This window comes from Lepisosteus platostomus, chromosome 10, assembly GCF_059453375.1.
Source record: "Lepisosteus platostomus isolate fLepPlt1 chromosome 10, fLepPlt1.hap1, whole genome shotgun sequence".
NCBI classification, from domain to species: domain Eukaryota; kingdom Metazoa; phylum Chordata; class Actinopteri; order Semionotiformes; family Lepisosteidae; genus Lepisosteus; species Lepisosteus platostomus.
In genome coordinates this window covers 30415510-30433112 of record NC_142620.1, presented here as the reverse complement: position 1 = coordinate 30433112, position 17603 = coordinate 30415510, and positions in this window count along the sequence as shown.

Genomic DNA, 17603 nt, shown 5'->3' with positions numbered 1-17603 from the left:
GTCAGCCCTTAACCCCAGTGTGCAGAAGTTGTCAAAACGTGTTTTTCAGCACAAATAAACACGTTTTGGCAACTTTGGTCACCAACATGTAAGTTATAGGGCAGGAACAGAACACTTTTCAAAACGTGTTTTTCAGCCCGAAATAAACGCGTTTTCTCAACTCCTGGAATCACAGTGTAACTGACTGGCTCAGAAGAGCCCACTGAGTCAGCCCTTAACCCCAGTGTGCAGAAGTTGTCAAAACGTGTTTTTAAGCACAAATTAACACGTTTTGGCAACTTTGGTCACCAACATGTAAGTTATAGGGCAGGAACAGAACACTTTTCAAAACGTGTTTTTCAGCCCGAAATAAACGCGTTTTCTCAACTCTTGGAATCACAGTGTAACTGACTGGCTCAGAAGAGCCCACTGATTCAGCCCTTAACCCCAGTGTGCAGAAGTTGTCAAAACGTGTTTTTCAGCACAAATAAACACGTTTTGGCAACTTTGGTCACCAACATGTAAGTTATAGGGCAGGAACAGAACACTTTTCAAAACGTGTTTTTCAGCCCGAAATAAACGCGTTTTCTCAACTCTTGGAATCACAGTGTAACTGACTGGCTCAGAAGAGCCCACTGAGTCAGCCCTTAACCCCAGTGTGCAGAAGTTGTCAAAACGTGTTTTTCAGCACAAATAAACACGTTTTGGCAACTTTGGTCAACAACATGTAAGTTATAGGGCAGGAACAGAACACTTTTCAAAACGTGTTTTTCAGCCCGAAATAAACGCGTTTTCTCAACTCTTGGAATCACAGTGTAACTGACTGGCTCAGAAGAGCCCACTGAGTCAGCCCTTAACCCCAGTGTGCAGAAGTTGTCAAAACGTGTTTTTCAGCACAAATAAACACGTTTTGGCAACTTTGGTCAACAACATGTAAGTTATAGGGCAGGAACAGAACACTTTTCAAAACGTGTTTTTCAGCCCGAAATAAACGCGTTTTCTCAACTCTTGGAATCACAGTGTAACTGACTGGCTCAGAAGAGCCCACTGATTCAGCCCTTAACCCCAGTGTGCAGAAGTTGTCAAAACGTGTTTTTCAGCACAAATAAACACGTTTTGGCAACTTTGGTCACCAACATGTAAGTTATAGGGCAGGAACAGAACACTTTTCAAAACGTGTTTTTCAGCCCGAAATAAACGCGTTTTCTCAACTCTTGGAATCACAGTGTAACTGACTGGCTCAGAAGAGCCCACTGAGTCAGCCCTTAACCCCAGTGTGCAGAAGTTGTCAAAACGTGTTTTTCAGCACAAATAAACACGTTTTGGCAACTTTGGTCACCAACATGTAAGTTATAGGGCAGGAACAGAACACTTTTCAAAACGTGTTTTTCAGCCCGAAATAAACGCGTTTTCTCAACCCTTGGAATCACAGTGTAACTGACTGGCTCAGAAGAGCCCACTGAGTCAGCCCTTAACCCCAGTGTGCAGAAGTTGTCAAAACGTGTTTTTAAGCACAAATAAACACGTTTTGGCAACTTTGGTCACCAACATGTAAGTTATAGGGCAGGAACAGAACACTTTTCAAAACGTGTTTTTCAGCCCGAAATAAACGCGTTTTCTCAACTCCTGGAATCACAGTGTAACTGACTGGCTCAGAAGAGCCCACTGAGTCAGCCCTTAACCCCAGTGTGCAGAAGTTGTCAAAACGTGTTTTTCAGCACAAATAAACACATTTTGGCAACTTTGGTCAACAACATGTAAGTTATAGGGCAGGAACAGAACACTTTTCAAAACGTGTTTTTCAGCCCGAAATAAACGCGTTTTCTCAACTCCTGGAATCACAGTGTAACTGACTGGCTCAGAAGAGCCCACTGAGTCAGCCCTTAACCCCAGTGTGCAGAAGTTGTCAAAACGTGTTTTTCAGCACAAATAAACACGTTTTGGCAACTTTGGTCAACAACATGTAAGTTATAGGGCAGGAACAGAACACTTTTCAAAACGTGTTTTTCAGCCCGAAATAAACGCGTTTTCTCAACCCTTGGAATCACAGTGTAACTGACTGGCTCAGAAGAGCCCACTGAGTCAGCCCTTAACCCCAGTGTGCAGAAGTTGTCAAAACGTGTTTTTAAGCACAAATAAACACGTTTTGGCAACTTTGGTCACCAACATGTAAGTTATAGGGCAGGAACAGAACACTTTTCAAAACGTGTTTTTCAGCCCGAAATAAACGCGTTTTCTCAACTCCTGGAATCACAGTGTAACTGACTGGCTCAGAAGAGCCCACTGAGTCAGCCCTTAACCCCAGTGTGCAGAAGTTGTCAAAACGTGTTTTTCAGCACAAATAAACACGTTTTGGCAACTTTGGTCAACAACATGTAAGTTATAGGGCAGGAACAGAACACTTTTCAAAACGTGTTTTTCAGCCCGAAATAAACGCGTTTTCTCAACTCCTGGAATCACAGTGTAACTGACTGGCTCAGAAGAGCCCACTGAGTCAGCCCTTAACCCCAGTGTGCAGAAGTTGTCAAAACGTGTTTTTCAGCACAAATAAACACGTTTTGGCAACTTTGGTCAACAACATGTAAGTTATAGGGCAGGAACAGAACACTTTTCAAAACGTGTTTTTCAGCCCGAAATAAACGCGTTTTCTCAACCCTTGGAATCACAGTGTAACTGACTGGCTCAGAAGAGCCCAATGAGTCAGCCCTTAACCCCAGTGTGCAGAAGTTGTCAAAACGTGTTTTTCAGCACAAATAAACACGTTTTGGCAACTTTGGTCAACAACATGTAAGTTATAGGGCAGGAACAGAACACTTTTCAAAACGTGTTTTTCAGCCCGAAATAAACGCGTTTTCTCAACCCTTGGAATCACAGTGTAACTGACTGGCTCAGAAGAGCCCACTGAGTCAGCCCTTAACCCCAGTGTGCAGAAGTTGTCAAAACTTGTTTTTAAGCACAAATAAACACGTTTTGGCAACTTTGGTCACCAACATGTAAGTTATAGGGCAGGAACAGAACACTTTTCAAAACGTGTTTTTCAGCCCGAAATAAACGCGTTTTCTCAACTCTTGGAATCACAGTGTAACTGACTGGCTCAGAAGAGCCCACTGATTCAGCCCTTAACCCCAGTGTGCAGAAGTTGTCAAAACGTGTTTTTCAGCACAAATAAACACGTTTTGGCAACTTTGGTCACCAACATGTAAGTTATAGGGCAGGAACAGAACACTTTTCAAAACGTGTTTTTCAGCCCGAAATAAACGCGTTTTCTCAACTCCTGGAATCACAGTGTAACTGACTGGCTCAGAAGAGCCCACTGAGTCAGCCCTTAACCCCAGTGTGCAGAAGTTGTCAAAACGTGTTTTTCAGCACAAATAAACACGTTTTGGCAACTTAGGTCAACAACATGTAAGTTATAGGGCAGGAACAGAACACTTTTCAAAACGTGTTTTTCAGCCCGAAATAAACGCGTTTTCTCAACTCTTGGAATCACAGTGTAACTGACTGGCTCAGAAGAGCCCACTGAGTCAGCCCTTAACCCCAGTGTGCAGAAGTTGTCAAAACGTGTTTTTCAGCACAAATAAACACGTTTTGGCAACTTTGGTCAACAACATGTAAGTTATAGGGCAGGAACAGAACACTTTTCAAAACGTGTTTTTCAGCCCGAAATAAACGCGTTTTCTCAACCCTTGGAATCACAGTGTAACTGACTGGCTCAGAAGAGCCCACTGAGTCAGCCCTTAACCCCAGTGTGCAGAAGTTGTCAAAACGTGTTTTTCAGCACAAATAAACACGTTTTGGCAACTTTGGTCACCAACATGTAAGTTATAGGGCAGGAACAGAACACTTTTCAAAACGTGTTTTTCAGCCCGAAATAAACGCGTTTTCTCAACTCCTGGAATCACAGTGTAACTGACTGGCTCAGAAGAGCCCACTGAGTCAGCCCTTAACCCCAGTGTGCAGAAGTTGTCAAAACGTGTTTTTAAGCACAAATAAACACGTTTTGGCAACTTTGGTCACCAACATGTAAGTTATAGGGCAGGAACAGAACACTTTTCAAAACGTGTTTTTCAGCCCGAAATAAACGCGTTTTCTCAACTCTTGGAATCACAGTGTAACTGACTGGCTCAGAAGAGCCCACTGAGTCAGCCCTTAACCCCAGTGTGCAGAAGTTGTCAAAACGTGTTTTTCAGCACAAATAAACACGTTTTGGCAACTTTGGTCACCAACATGTAAGTTATAGGGCAGGAACAGAACACTTTTCAAAACGTGTTTTTCAGCCCGAAAAAAACGCGTTTTCTCAACTCCTGTAATCACAGTGTAACTGACTGGCTCAGAAGAGCCCACTGAGTCAGCCCTTAACCCCAGTGTGCAGAAGTTGTCAAAACGTGTTTTTCAGCACAAATAAACACGTTTTGGCAACTTTGGTCACCAACATGTAAGTTATAGGGCAGGAACAGAACACTTTTCAAAACGTGTTCTTCAGCCCGAAATAAACGCGTTTTCTCAACTCCTGTAATCACAGTGTAACTGACTGGCTCAGAAGAGCCCACTGAGTCAGCCCTTAACCCCAGTGTGCAGAAGTTGTCAAAACGTGTTTTTCAGCACAAATAAACACGTTTTGGCAACTTTGGTCACCAACATGTAAGTTATAGGGCAGGAACAGAACACTTTTCAAAACGTGTTCTTCAGCCCGAAATAAACGCGTTTTCTCAACTCCTGGAATCACAGTGTAACTGACTGGCTCAGAAGAGCCCACTGAGTCAGCCCTTAACCCCAGTGTGCAGAAGTTGTCAAAACGTGTTTTTCAGCACAAATAAACACGTTTTGGCAACTTTGGTCAACAACATGTAAGTTATAGGGCAGGAACAGAACACTTTTCAAAACGTGTTTTTCAGCCCGAAATAAACGCGTTTTCTCAACCCTTGGAATCACAGTGTAACTGACTGGCTCAGAAGAGCCCACTGAGTCAGCCCTTAACCCCAGTGTGCAGAAGTTGTCAAAACGTGTTTTTAAGCACAAATAAACACGTTTTGGCAACTTTGGTCACCAACATGTAAGTTATAGGGCAGGAACAGAACACTTTTCAAAACGTGTTTTTCAGCCCGAAATAAACGCGTTTTCTCAACTCCTGGAATCACAGTGTAACTGACTGGCTCAGAAGAGCCCACTGAGTCAGCCCTTAACCCCAGTGTGCAGAAGTTGTCAAAACGTGTTTTTAAGCACAAATAAACACGTTTTGGCAACTTTGGTCACCAACATGTAAGTTATAGGGCAGGAACAGAACACTTTTCAAAACGTGTTTTTCAGCCCGAAAAAAACGCGTTTTCTCAACTCCTGTAATCACAGTGTAACTGACTGGCTCAGAAGAGCCCACTGAGTCAGCCCTTAACCCCAGTGTGCAGAAGTTGTCAAAACGTGTTTTTCAGCACAAATAAACACGTTTTGGCAACTTTGGTCACCAACATGTAAGTTATAGGGCAGGAACAGAACACTTTTCAAAACGTGTTTTTCAGCCCGAAATAAACGCGTTTTCTCAACCCTTGGAATCACAGTGTAACTGACTGGCTCAGAAGAGCCCACTGAGTCAGCCCTTAACCCCAGTGTGCAGAAGTTGTCAAAACGTGTTTTTCAGCCCAAATAAACACGTTTTGGCAACTTTGGTCAACAACATGTAAGTTATAGGGCAGGAACAGAACACTTTTCAAAACGTGTTTTTCAGCCCGAAATAAACGCGTTTTCTCAACTCTTGGAATCACAGTGTAACTGACTGGCTCAGAAGAGCCCACTGAGTCAGCCCTTAACCCCAGTGTGCAGAAGTTGTCAAAACGTGTTTTTCAGCCCAAATAAACACGTTTTGGCAACTTTGGTCACCAACATGTAAGTTATAGGGCAGGAACAGAACACTTTTCAAAACGTGTTTTTCAGCCCGAAATAAACTTGTTTTCTCAACTCTTGGAATCACAGTGTAACTGACTGGCTCAGAAGAGCCCACTGAGTCAGCCCTTAACCCCAGTGTGCAGAAGTTGTCAAAACGTGTTTTTCAGCACAAATAAACACGTTTTGGCAACTTTGGTCAACAACATGTAAGTTATAGGGCAGGAACAGAACACTTTTCAAAACGTGTTTTTCAGCCCGAAATAAACGCGTTTTCTCAACCCTTGGAATCACAGTGTAACTGACTGGCTCAGAAGAGCCCACTGAGTCAGCCCTTAACCCCAGTGTGCAGAAGTTGTCAAAACGTGTTTTTCAGCACAAATAAACACGTTTTGGCAACTTTGGTCACCAACATGTAAGTTATAGGGCAGGAACAGAACACTTTTCAAAACGTGTTTTTCAGCCCGAAATAAACGCGTTTTCTCAACTCCTGGAATCACAGTGTAACTGACTGGCTCAGAAGAGCCCACTGAGTCAGCCCTTAACCCCAGTGTGCAGAAGTTGTCAAAACGTGTTTTTAAGCACAAATAAACACGTTTTGGCAACTTTGGTCACCAACATGTAAGTTATAGGGCAGGAACAGAACACTTTTCAAAACGTGTTTTTCAGCCCGAAATAAACGCGTTTTCTCAACTCTTGGAATCACAGTGTAACTGACTGGCTCAGAAGAGCCCACTGATTCAGCCCTTAACCCCAGTGTGCAGAAGTTGTCAAAACGTGTTTTTCAGCACAAATAAACACGTTTTGGCAACTTTGGTCACCAACATGTAAGTTATAGGGCAGGAACAGAACACTTTTCAAAACGTGTTTTTCAGCCCGAAATAAACGCGTTTTCTCAACTCCTGGAATCACAGTGTAACTGACTGGCTCAGAAGAGCCCACTGAGTCAGCCCTTAACCCCAGTGTGCAGAAGTTGTCAAAACGTGTTTTTCAGCACAAATAAACACGTTTTGGCAACTTTGGTCAACAACATGTAAGTTATAGGGCAGGAACAGAACACTTTTCAAAACGTGTTTTTCAGCCCGAAATAAACGCGTTTTCTCAACTCTTGGAATCACAGTGTAACTGACTGGCTCAGAAGAGCCCACTGAGTCAGCCCTTAACCCCAGTGTGCAGAAGTTGTCAAAACGTGTTTTTCAGCCCAAATAAACACGTTTTGGCAACTTTGGTCACCAACATGTAAGTTATAGGGCAGGAACAGAACACTTTTCAAAACGTGTTTTTCAGCCCGAAATAAACGCGTTTTCTCAACCCTTGGAATCACAGTGTAACTGACTGGCTCAGAAGAGCCCACTGAGTCAGCCCTTAACCCCAGTGTGCAGAAGTTGTCAAAACGTGTTTTTCAGCCCAAATAAACACGTTTTGGCAACTTTGGTCAACAACATGTAAGTTATAGGGCAGGAACAGAACACTTTTCAAAACGTGTTTTTCAGCCCGAAATAAACGCGTTTTCTCAACTCTTGGAATCACAGTGTAACTGACTGGCTCAGAAGAGCCCACTGAGTCAGCCCTTAACCCCAGTGTGCAGAAGTTGTCAAAACGTGTTTTTCAGCCCAAATAAACACGTTTTGGCAACTTTGGTCACCAACATGTAAGTTATAGGGCAGGAACAGAACACTTTTCAAAACGTGTTTTTCAGCCCGAAATAAACGCGTTTTCTCAACTCTTGGAATCACAGTGTAACTGACTGGCTCAGAAGAGCCCACTGAGTCAGCCCTTAACCCCAGTGTGCAGAAGTTGTCAAAACGTGTTTTTCAGCACAAATAAACACGTTTTGGCAACTTTGGTCAACAACATGTAAGTTATAGGGCAGGAACAGAACACTTTTCAAAACGTGTTTTTCAGCCCGAAATAAACGCGTTTTCTCAACCCTTGGAATCACAGTGTAACTGACTGGCTCAGAAGAGCCCACTGAGTCAGCCCTTAACCCCAGTGTGCAGAAGTTGTCAAAACGTGTTTTTCAGCACAAATAAACACGTTTTGGCAACTTTGGTCACCAACATGTAAGTTATAGGGCAGGAACAGAACACTTTTCAAAACGTGTTTTTCAGCCCGAAATAAACGCGTTTTCTCAACTCTTGGAATCACAGTGTAACTGACTGGCTCAGAAGAGCCCACTGAGTCAGCCCTTAACCCCAGTGTGCAGAAGTTGTCAAAACGTGTTTTTCAGCACAAATAAACACGTTTTGGCAACTTTGGTCAACAACATGTAAGTTATAGGGCAGGAACAGAACACTTTTCAAAACGTGTTTTTCAGCCCGAAATAAACGCGTTTTCTCAACTCTTGGAATCACAGTGTAACTGACTGGCTCAGAAGACCCCACTGATTCAGCCCTTAACCCCAGTGTGCAGAAGTTGTCAAAACGTGTTTTTCAGCACAAATAAACACGTTTTGGCAATTTTGGTCACCAACATGTAAGTTATAGGGCAGGAACAGAACACTTTTCAAAACGTGTTTTTCAGCCCGAAATAAACGCGTTTTCTCAACTCCTGGAATCACAGTGTAACTGACTGGCTCAGAAGAGCCCACTGAGTCAGCCCTTAACCCCAGTGTCCAGAAGTTGTCAAAACGTGTTTTTCAGCACAAATAAACACGTTTTGGCAACTTTGGTCAACAACATGTAAGTTATAGGGCAGGAACAGAACACTTTTCAAAACGTGTTTTTCAGCCCGAAATAAACGCGTTTTCTCAACTCTTGGAATCACAGTGTAACTGACTGGCTCAGAAGAGCCCACTGAGTCAGCCCTTAACCCCAGTGTGCAGAAGTTGTCAAAACGTGTTTTTCAGCACAAATAAACACGTTTTGGCAACTTTGGTCAACAACATGTAAGTTATAGGGCAGGAACAGAACACTTTTCAAAACGTGTTTTTCAGCCCGAAATAAACGCGTTTTCTCAACTCCTGGAATCACAGTGTAACTGACTGGCTCAGAAGAGCCCACTGAGTCAGCCCTTAACCCCAGTGTGCAGAAGTTGTCAAAACGTGTTTTTCAGCCCAAATAAACACGTTTTGGCAACTTTGGTCAACAACATGTAAGTTATAGGGCAGGAACAGAACACTTTTCAAAACGTGTTTTTCAGCCCGAAATAAACGCGTTTTCTCAACTCTTGGAATCACAGTGTAACTGACTGGCTCAGAAGAGCCCACTGAGTCAGCCCTTAACCCCAGTGTGCAGAAGTTGTCAAAACGTGTTTTTCAGCCCAAATAAACACGTTTTGGCAACTTTGGTCACCAACATGTAAGTTATAGGGCAGGAACAGAACACTTTTCAAAACGTGTTTTTCAGCCCGAAATAAACGCGTTTTCTCAACCCTTGGAATCACAGTGTAACTGACTGGCTCAGAAGAGCCCACTGAGTCAGCCCTTAACCCCAGTGTGCAGAAGTTGTCAAAACGTGTTTTTCAGCCCAAATAAACACGTTTTGGCAACTTTGGTCAACAACATGTAAGTTATAGGGCAGGAACAGAACACTTTTCAAAACGTGTTTTTCAGCCCGAAATAAACGCGTTTTCTCAACTCTTGGAATCACAGTGTAACTGACTGGCTCAGAAGAGCCCACTGAGTCAGCCCTTAACCCCAGTGTGCAGAAGTTGTCAAAACGTGTTTTTCAGCCCAAATAAACACGTTTTGGCAACTTTGGTCACCAACATGTAAGTTATAGGGCAGGAACAGAACACTTTTCAAAACGTGTTTTTCAGCCCGAAATAAACGCGTTTTCTCAACTCTTGGAATCACAGTGTAACTGACTGGCTCAGAAGAGCCCACTGAGTCAGCCCTTAACCCCAGTGTGCAGAAGTTGTCAAAACGTGTTTTTCAGCACAAATAAACACGTTTTGGCAACTTTGGTCAACAACATGTAAGTTATAGGGCAGGAACAGAACACTTTTCAAAACGTGTTTTTCAGCCCGAAATAAACGCGTTTTCTCAACCCTTGGAATCACAGTGTAACTGACTGGCTCAGAAGAGCCCACTGAGTCAGCCCTTAACCCCAGTGTGCAGAAGTTGTCAAAACGTGTTTTTCAGCACAAATAAACACGTTTTGGCAACTTTGGTCACCAACATGTAAGTTATAGGGCAGGAACAGAACACTTTTCAAAACGTGTTTTTCAGCCCGAAATAAACGCGTTTTCTCAACTCCTGGAATCACAGTGTAACTGACTGGCTCAGAAGAGCCCACTGAGTCAGCCCTTAACCCCAGTGTGCAGAAGTTGTCAAAACGTGTTTTTAAGCACAAATAAACACGTTTTGGCAACTTTGGTCACCAACATGTAAGTTATAGGGCAGGAACAGAACACTTTTCAAAACGTGTTTTTCAGCCCGAAATAAACGCGTTTTCTCAACTCTTGGAATCACAGTGTAACTGACTGGCTCAGAAGAGCCCACTGATTCAGCCCTTAACCCCAGTGTGCAGAAGTTGTCAAAACGTGTTTTTCAGCACAAATAAACACGTTTTGGCAACTTTGGTCACCAACATGTAAGTTATAGGGCAGGAACAGAACACTTTTCAAAACGTGTTTTTCAGCCCGAAATAAACGCGTTTTCTCAACTCCTGGAATCACAGTGTAACTGACTGGCTCAGAAGAGCCCACTGAGTCAGCCCTTAACCCCAGTGTGCAGAAGTTGTCAAAACGTGTTTTTCAGCACAAATAAACACGTTTTGGCAACTTTGGTCAACAACATGTAAGTTATAGGGCAGGAACAGAACACTTTTCAAAACGTGTTTTTCAGCCCGAAATAAACGCGTTTTCTCAACTCTTGGAATCACAGTGTAACTGACTGGCTCAGAAGAGCCCACTGAGTCAGCCCTTAACCCCAGTGTGCAGAAGTTGTCAAAACGTGTTTTTCAGCCCAAATAAACACGTTTTGGCAACTTTGGTCACCAACATGTAAGTTATAGGGCAGGAACAGAACACTTTTCAAAACGTGTTTTTCAGCCCGAAATAAACGCGTTTTCTCAACCCTTGGAATCACAGTGTAACTGACTGGCTCAGAAGAGCCCACTGAGTCAGCCCTTAACCCCAGTGTGCAGAAGTTGTCAAAACGTGTTTTTCAGCCCAAATAAACACGTTTTGGCAACTTTGGTCAACAACATGTAAGTTATAGGGCAGGAACAGAACACTTTTCAAAACGTGTTTTTCAGCCCGAAATAAACGCGTTTTCTCAACTCTTGGAATCACAGTGTAACTGACTGGCTCAGAAGAGCCCACTGAGTCAGCCCTTAACCCCAGTGTGCAGAAGTTGTCAAAACGTGTTTTTCAGCCCAAATAAACACGTTTTGGCAACTTTGGTCACCAACATGTAAGTTATAGGGCAGGAACAGAACACTTTTCAAAACGTGTTTTTCAGCCCGAAATAAACGCGTTTTCTCAACTCTTGGAATCACAGTGTAACTGACTGGCTCAGAAGAGCCCACTGAGTCAGCCCTTAACCCCAGTGTGCAGAAGTTGTCAAAACGTGTTTTTCAGCACAAATAAACACGTTTTGGCAACTTTGGTCAACAACATGTAAGTTATAGGGCAGGAACAGAACACTTTTCAAAACGTGTTTTTCAGCCCGAAATAAACGCGTTTTCTCAACCCTTGGAATCACAGTGTAACTGACTGGCTCAGAAGAGCCCACTGAGTCAGCCCTTAACCCCAGTGTGCAGAAGTTGTCAAAACGTGTTTTTCAGCACAAATAAACACGTTTTGGCAACTTTGGTCACCAACATGTAAGTTATAGGGCAGGAACAGAACACTTTTCAAAACGTGTTTTTCAGCCCGAAATAAACGCGTTTTCTCAACTCCTGGAATCACAGTGTAACTGACTGGCTCAGAAGAGCCCACTGAGTCAGCCCTTAACCCCAGTGTGCAGAAGTTGTCAAAACGTGTTTTTAAGCACAAATAAACACGTTTTGGCAACTTTGGTCACCAACATGTAAGTTATAGGGCAGGAACAGAACACTTTTCAAAACGTGTTTTTCAGCCCGAAATAAACGCGTTTTCTCAACTCTTGGAATCACAGTGTAACTGACTGGCTCAGAAGAGCCCACTGATTCAGCCCTTAACCCCAGTGTGCAGAAGTTGTCAAAACGTGTTTTTCAGCACAAATAAACACGTTTTGGCAACTTTGGTCACCAACATGTAAGTTATAGGGCAGGAACAGAACACTTTTCAAAACGTGTTTTTCAGCCCGAAATAAACGCGTTTTCTCAACTCCTGGAATCACAGTGTAACTGACTGGCTCAGAAGAGCCCACTGAGTCAGCCCTTAACCCCAGTGTGCAGAAGTTGTCAAAACGTGTTTTTCAGCACAAATAAACACGTTTTGGCAACTTTGGTCAACAACATGTAAGTTATAGGGCAGGAACAGAACACTTTTCAAAACGTGTTTTTCAGCCCGAAATAAACGCGTTTTCTCAACTCTTGGAATCACAGTGTAACTGACTGGCTCAGAAGAGCCCACTGAGTCAGCCCTTAACCCCAGTGTGCAGAAGTTGTCAAAACGTGTTTTTCAGCACAAATAAACACGTTTTGGCAACTTTGGTCAACAACATGTAAGTTATAGGGCAGGAACAGAACACTTTTCAAAACGTGTTTTTCAGCCCGAAATAAACGCGTTTTCTCAACTCTTGGAATCACAGTGTAACTGACTGGCTCAGAAGACCCCACTGATTCAGCCCTTAACCCCAGTGTGCAGAAGTTGTCAAAACGTGTTTTTCAGCACAAATAAACACGTTTTGGCAATTTTGGTCACCAACATGTAAGTTATAGGGCAGGAACAGAACACTTTTCAAAACGTGTTTTTCAGCCCGAAATAAACGCGTTTTCTCAACTCCTGGAATCACAGTGTAACTGACTGGCTCAGAAGAGCCCACTGAGTCAGCCCTTAACCCCAGTGTCCAGAAGTTGTCAAAACGTGTTTTTCAGCACAAATAAACACGTTTTGGCAACTTTGGTCAACAACATGTAAGTTATAGGGCAGGAACAGAACACTTTTCAAAACGTGTTTTTCAGCCCGAAATAAACGCGTTTTCTCAACTCTTGGAATCACAGTGTAACTGACTGGCTCAGAAGAGCCCACTGAGTCAGCCCTTAACCCCAGTGTGCAGAAGTTGTCAAAACGTGTTTTTCAGCACAAATAAACACGTTTTGGCAACTTTGGTCAACAACATGTAAGTTATAGGGCAGGAACAGAACATTTTTCAAAACGTGTTTTTCAGCCCGAAATAAACGCGTTTTCTCAACTCTTGGAATCACAGTGTAACTGACTGGCTCAGAAGAGCCCACTGAGTCAGCCCTTAACCCCAGTGTGCAGAAGTTGTCAAAACGTGTTTTTCAGCCCAAATAAACACGTTTTGGCAACTTTGGTCAACAACATGTAAGTTATAGGGCAGGAACAGAACACTTTTCAAAACGTGTTTTTCAGCCCGAAATAAACGCGTTTTCTCAACCCTTGGAATCACAGTGTAACTGACTGGCTCAGAAGAGCCCACTGAGTCAGCCCTTAACCCCAGTGTGCAGAAGTTGTCAAAACGTGTTTTTCAGCCCAAATAAACACGTTTTGGCAACTTTGGTCAACAACATGTAAGTTATAGGGCAGGAACAGAACACTTTTCAAAACGTGTTTTTCAGCCCGAAATAAACGCGTTTTCTCAACTCTTGGAATCACAGTGTAACTGACTGGCTCAGAAGAGCCCACTGAGTCAGCCCTTAACCCCAGTGTGCAGAAGTTGTCAAAACGTGTTTTTCAGCCCAAATAAACACGTTTTGGCAACTTTGGTCACCAACATGTAAGTTATAGGGCAGGAACAGAACACTTTTCAAAACGTGTTTTTCAGCCCGAAATAAACTTGTTTTCTCAACTCTTGGAATCACAGTGTAACTGACTGGCTCAGAAGAGCCCACTGAGTCAGCCCTTAACCCCAGTGTGCAGAAGTTGTCAAAACGTGTTTTTCAGCACAAATAAACACGTTTTGGCAACTTTGGTCAACAACATGTAAGTTATAGGGCAGGAACAGAACACTTTTCAAAACGTGTTTTTCAGCCCGAAATAAACGCGTTTTCTCAACCCTTGGAATCACAGTGTAACTGACTGGCTCAGAAGAGCCCACTGAGTCAGCCCTTAACCCCAGTGTGCAGAAGTTGTCAAAACGTGTTTTTCAGCACAAATAAACACGTTTTGGCAACTTTGGTCACCAACATGTAAGTTATAGGGCAGGAACAGAACACTTTTCAAAACGTGTTTTTCAGCCCGAAATAAACGCGTTTTCTCAACTCCTGGAATCACAGTGTAACTGACTGGCTCAGAAGAGCCCACTGAGTCAGCCCTTAACCCCAGTGTGCAGAAGTTGTCAAAACGTGTTTTTAAGCACAAATAAACACGTTTTGGCAACTTTGGTCACCAACATGTAAGTTATAGGGCAGGAACAGAACACTTTTCAAAACGTGTTTTTCAGCCCGAAATAAACGCGTTTTCTCAACTCTTGGAATCACAGTGTAACTGACTGGCTCAGAAGAGCCCACTTATTCAGCCCTTAACCCCAGTGTGCAGAAGTTGTCAAAACGTGTTTTTCAGCACAAATAAACACGTTTTGGCAACTTTGGTCACCAACATGTAAGTTATAGGGCAGGAACAGAACACTTTTCAAAACGTGTTTTTCAGCCCGAAATAAACGCGTTTTCTCAACTCCTGGAATCACAGTGTAACTGACTGGCTCAGAAGAGCCCACTGAGTCAGCCCTTAACCCCAGTGTGCAGAAGTTGTCAAAACGTGTTTTTCAGCACAAATAAACACGTTTTGGCAACTTTGGTCACCAACATGTAAGTTATAGGGCAGGAACAGAACACTTTTCAAAACGTGTTTTTCAGCCCGAAATAAACGCGTTTTCTCAACTCTTGGAATCACAGTGTAACTGACTGGCTCAGAAGAGCCCACTGATTCAGCCCTTAACCCCAGTGTGCAGAAGTTGTCAAAACGTGTTTTTCAGCACAAATAAACACGTTTTGGCAACTTTGGTCACCAACATGTAAGTTATAGGGCAGGAACAGAACACTTTTCAAAACGTGTTTTTCAGCCCGAAATAAACGCGTTTTCTCAACTCCTGGAATCACAGTGTAACTGACTGGCTCAGAAGAGCCCACTGAGTCAGCCCTTAACCCCAGTGTGCAGAAGTTGTCAAAACGTGTTTTTCAGCACAAATAAACACGTTTTGGCAACTTTGGTCAACAACATGTAAGTTATAGGGCAGGAACAGAACACTTTTCAAAACGTGTTTTTCAGCCCGAAATAAACGCGTTTTCTCAACCCTTGGAATCACAGTGTAACTGACTGGCTCAGAAGAGCCCACTGAGTCAGCCCTTAACCCCAGTGTGCAGAAGTTGTCAAAACGTGTTTTTCAGCCCAAATAAACACGTTTTGGCAACTTTGGTCAACAACATGTAAGTTATAGGGCAGGAACAGAACACTTTTCAAAACGTGTTTTTCAGCCCGAAATAAACGCGTTTTCTCAACTCTTGGAATCACAGTGTAACTGACTGGCTCAGAAGAGCCCACTGAGTCAGCCCTTAACCCCAGTGTGCAGAAGTTGTCAAAACGTGTTTTTCAGCCCAAATAAACACGTTTTGGCAACTTTGGTCACCAACATGTAAGTTATAGGGCAGGAACAGAACACTTTTCAAAACGTGTTTTTCAGCCCGAAATAAACGCGTTTTCTCAAACCTTGGAATCACAGTGTAACTGACTGGCTCAGAAGAGCCCACTGAGTCAGCCCTTAACCCCAGTGTGCAGAAGTTGTCAAAACGTGTTTTTAAGCACAAATAAACACGTTTTGGCAACTTTGGTCACCAACATGTAAGTTATAGGGCAGGAACAGAACACTTTTCAAAACGTGTTTTTCAGCCCGAAATAAACGCGTTTTCTCAACTCTTGGAATCACAGTGTAACTGACTGGCTCAGAAGACCCCACTGATTCAGCCCTTAACCCCAGTGTGCAGAAGTTGTCAAAACGTGTTTTTCAGCACAAATAAACACGTTTTGGCAATTTTGGTCACCAACATGTAAGTTATAGGGCAGGAACAGAACACTTTTCAAAACGTGTTTTTCAGCCCGAAATAAACGCGTTTTCTCAACTCCTGGAATCACAGTGTAACTGACTGGCTCAGAAGAGCCCACTGAGTCAGCCCTTAACCCCAGTGTCCAGAAGTTGTCAAAACGTGTTTTTCAGCACAAATAAACACGTTTTGGCAACTTTGGTCAACAACATGTAAGTTATAGGGCAGGAACAGAACACTTTTCAAAACGTGTTTTTCAGCCCGAAATAAACGCGTTTTCTCAACTCTTGGAATCACAGTGTAACTGACTGGCTCAGAAGAGCCCACTGAGTCAGCCCTTAACCCCAGTGTGCAGAAGTTGTCAAAACGTGTTTTTCAGCACAAATAAACACGTTTTGGCAACTTTGGTCAACAACATGTAAGTTATAGGGCAGGAACAGAACACTTTTCAAAACGTGTTTTTCAGCCCGAAATAAACGCGTTTTCTCAACTCCTGGAATCACAGTGTAACTGACTGGCTCAGAAGAGCCCACTGAGTCAGCCCTTAACCCCAGTGTGCAGAAGTTGTCAAAACGTGTTTTTCAGCCCAAATAAACACGTTTTGGCAACTTTGGTCAACAACATGTAAGTTATAGGGCAGGAACAGAACACTTTTCAAAACGTGTTTTTCAGCCCGAAATAAACGCGTTTTCTCAACTCTTGGAATCACAGTGTAACTGACTGGCTCAGAAGAGCCCACTGAGTCAGCCCTTAACCCCAGTGTGCAGAAGTTGTCAAAACGTGTTTTTCAGCCCAAATAAACACGTTTTGGCAACTTTGGTCACCAACATGTAAGTTATAGGGCAGGAACAGAACACTTTTCAAAACGTGTTTTTCAGCCCGAAATAAACGCGTTTTCTCAACCCTTGGAATCACAGTGTAACTGACTGGCTCAGAAGAGCCCACTGAGTCAGCCCTTAACCCCAGTGTGCAGAAGTTGTCAAAACGTGTTTTTCAGCCCAAATAAACACGTTTTGGCAACTTTGGTCAACAACATGTAAGTTATAGGGCAGGAACAGAACACTTTTCAAAACGTGTTTTTCAGCCCGAAATAAACGCGTTTTCTCAACTCTTGGAATCACAGTGTAACTGACTGGCTCAGAAGAGCCCACTGAGTCAGCCCTTAACCCCAGTGTGCAGAAGTTGTCAAAACGTGTTTTTCAGCCCAAATAAACACGTTTTGGCAACTTTGGTCACCAACATGTAAGTTATAGGGCAGGAACAGAACACTTTTCAAAACGTGTTTTTCAGCCCGAAATAAACTTGTTTTCTCAACTCTTGGAATCACAGTGTAACTGACTGGCTCAGAAGAGCCCACTGAGTCAGCCCTTAACCCCAGTGTGCAGAAGTTGTCAAAACGTGTTTTTCAGCACAAATAAACACGTTTTGGCAACTTTGGTCAACAACATGTAAGTTATAGGGCAGGAACAGAACACTTTTCAAAACGTGTTTTTCAGCCCGAAATAAACGCGTTTTCTCAACCCTTGGAATCACAGTGTAACTGACTGGCTCAGAAGAGCCCACTGAGTCAGCCCTTAACCCCAGTGTGCAGAAGTTGTCAAAACGTGTTTTTCAGCACAAATAAACACGTTTTGGCAACTTTGGTCACCAACATGTAAG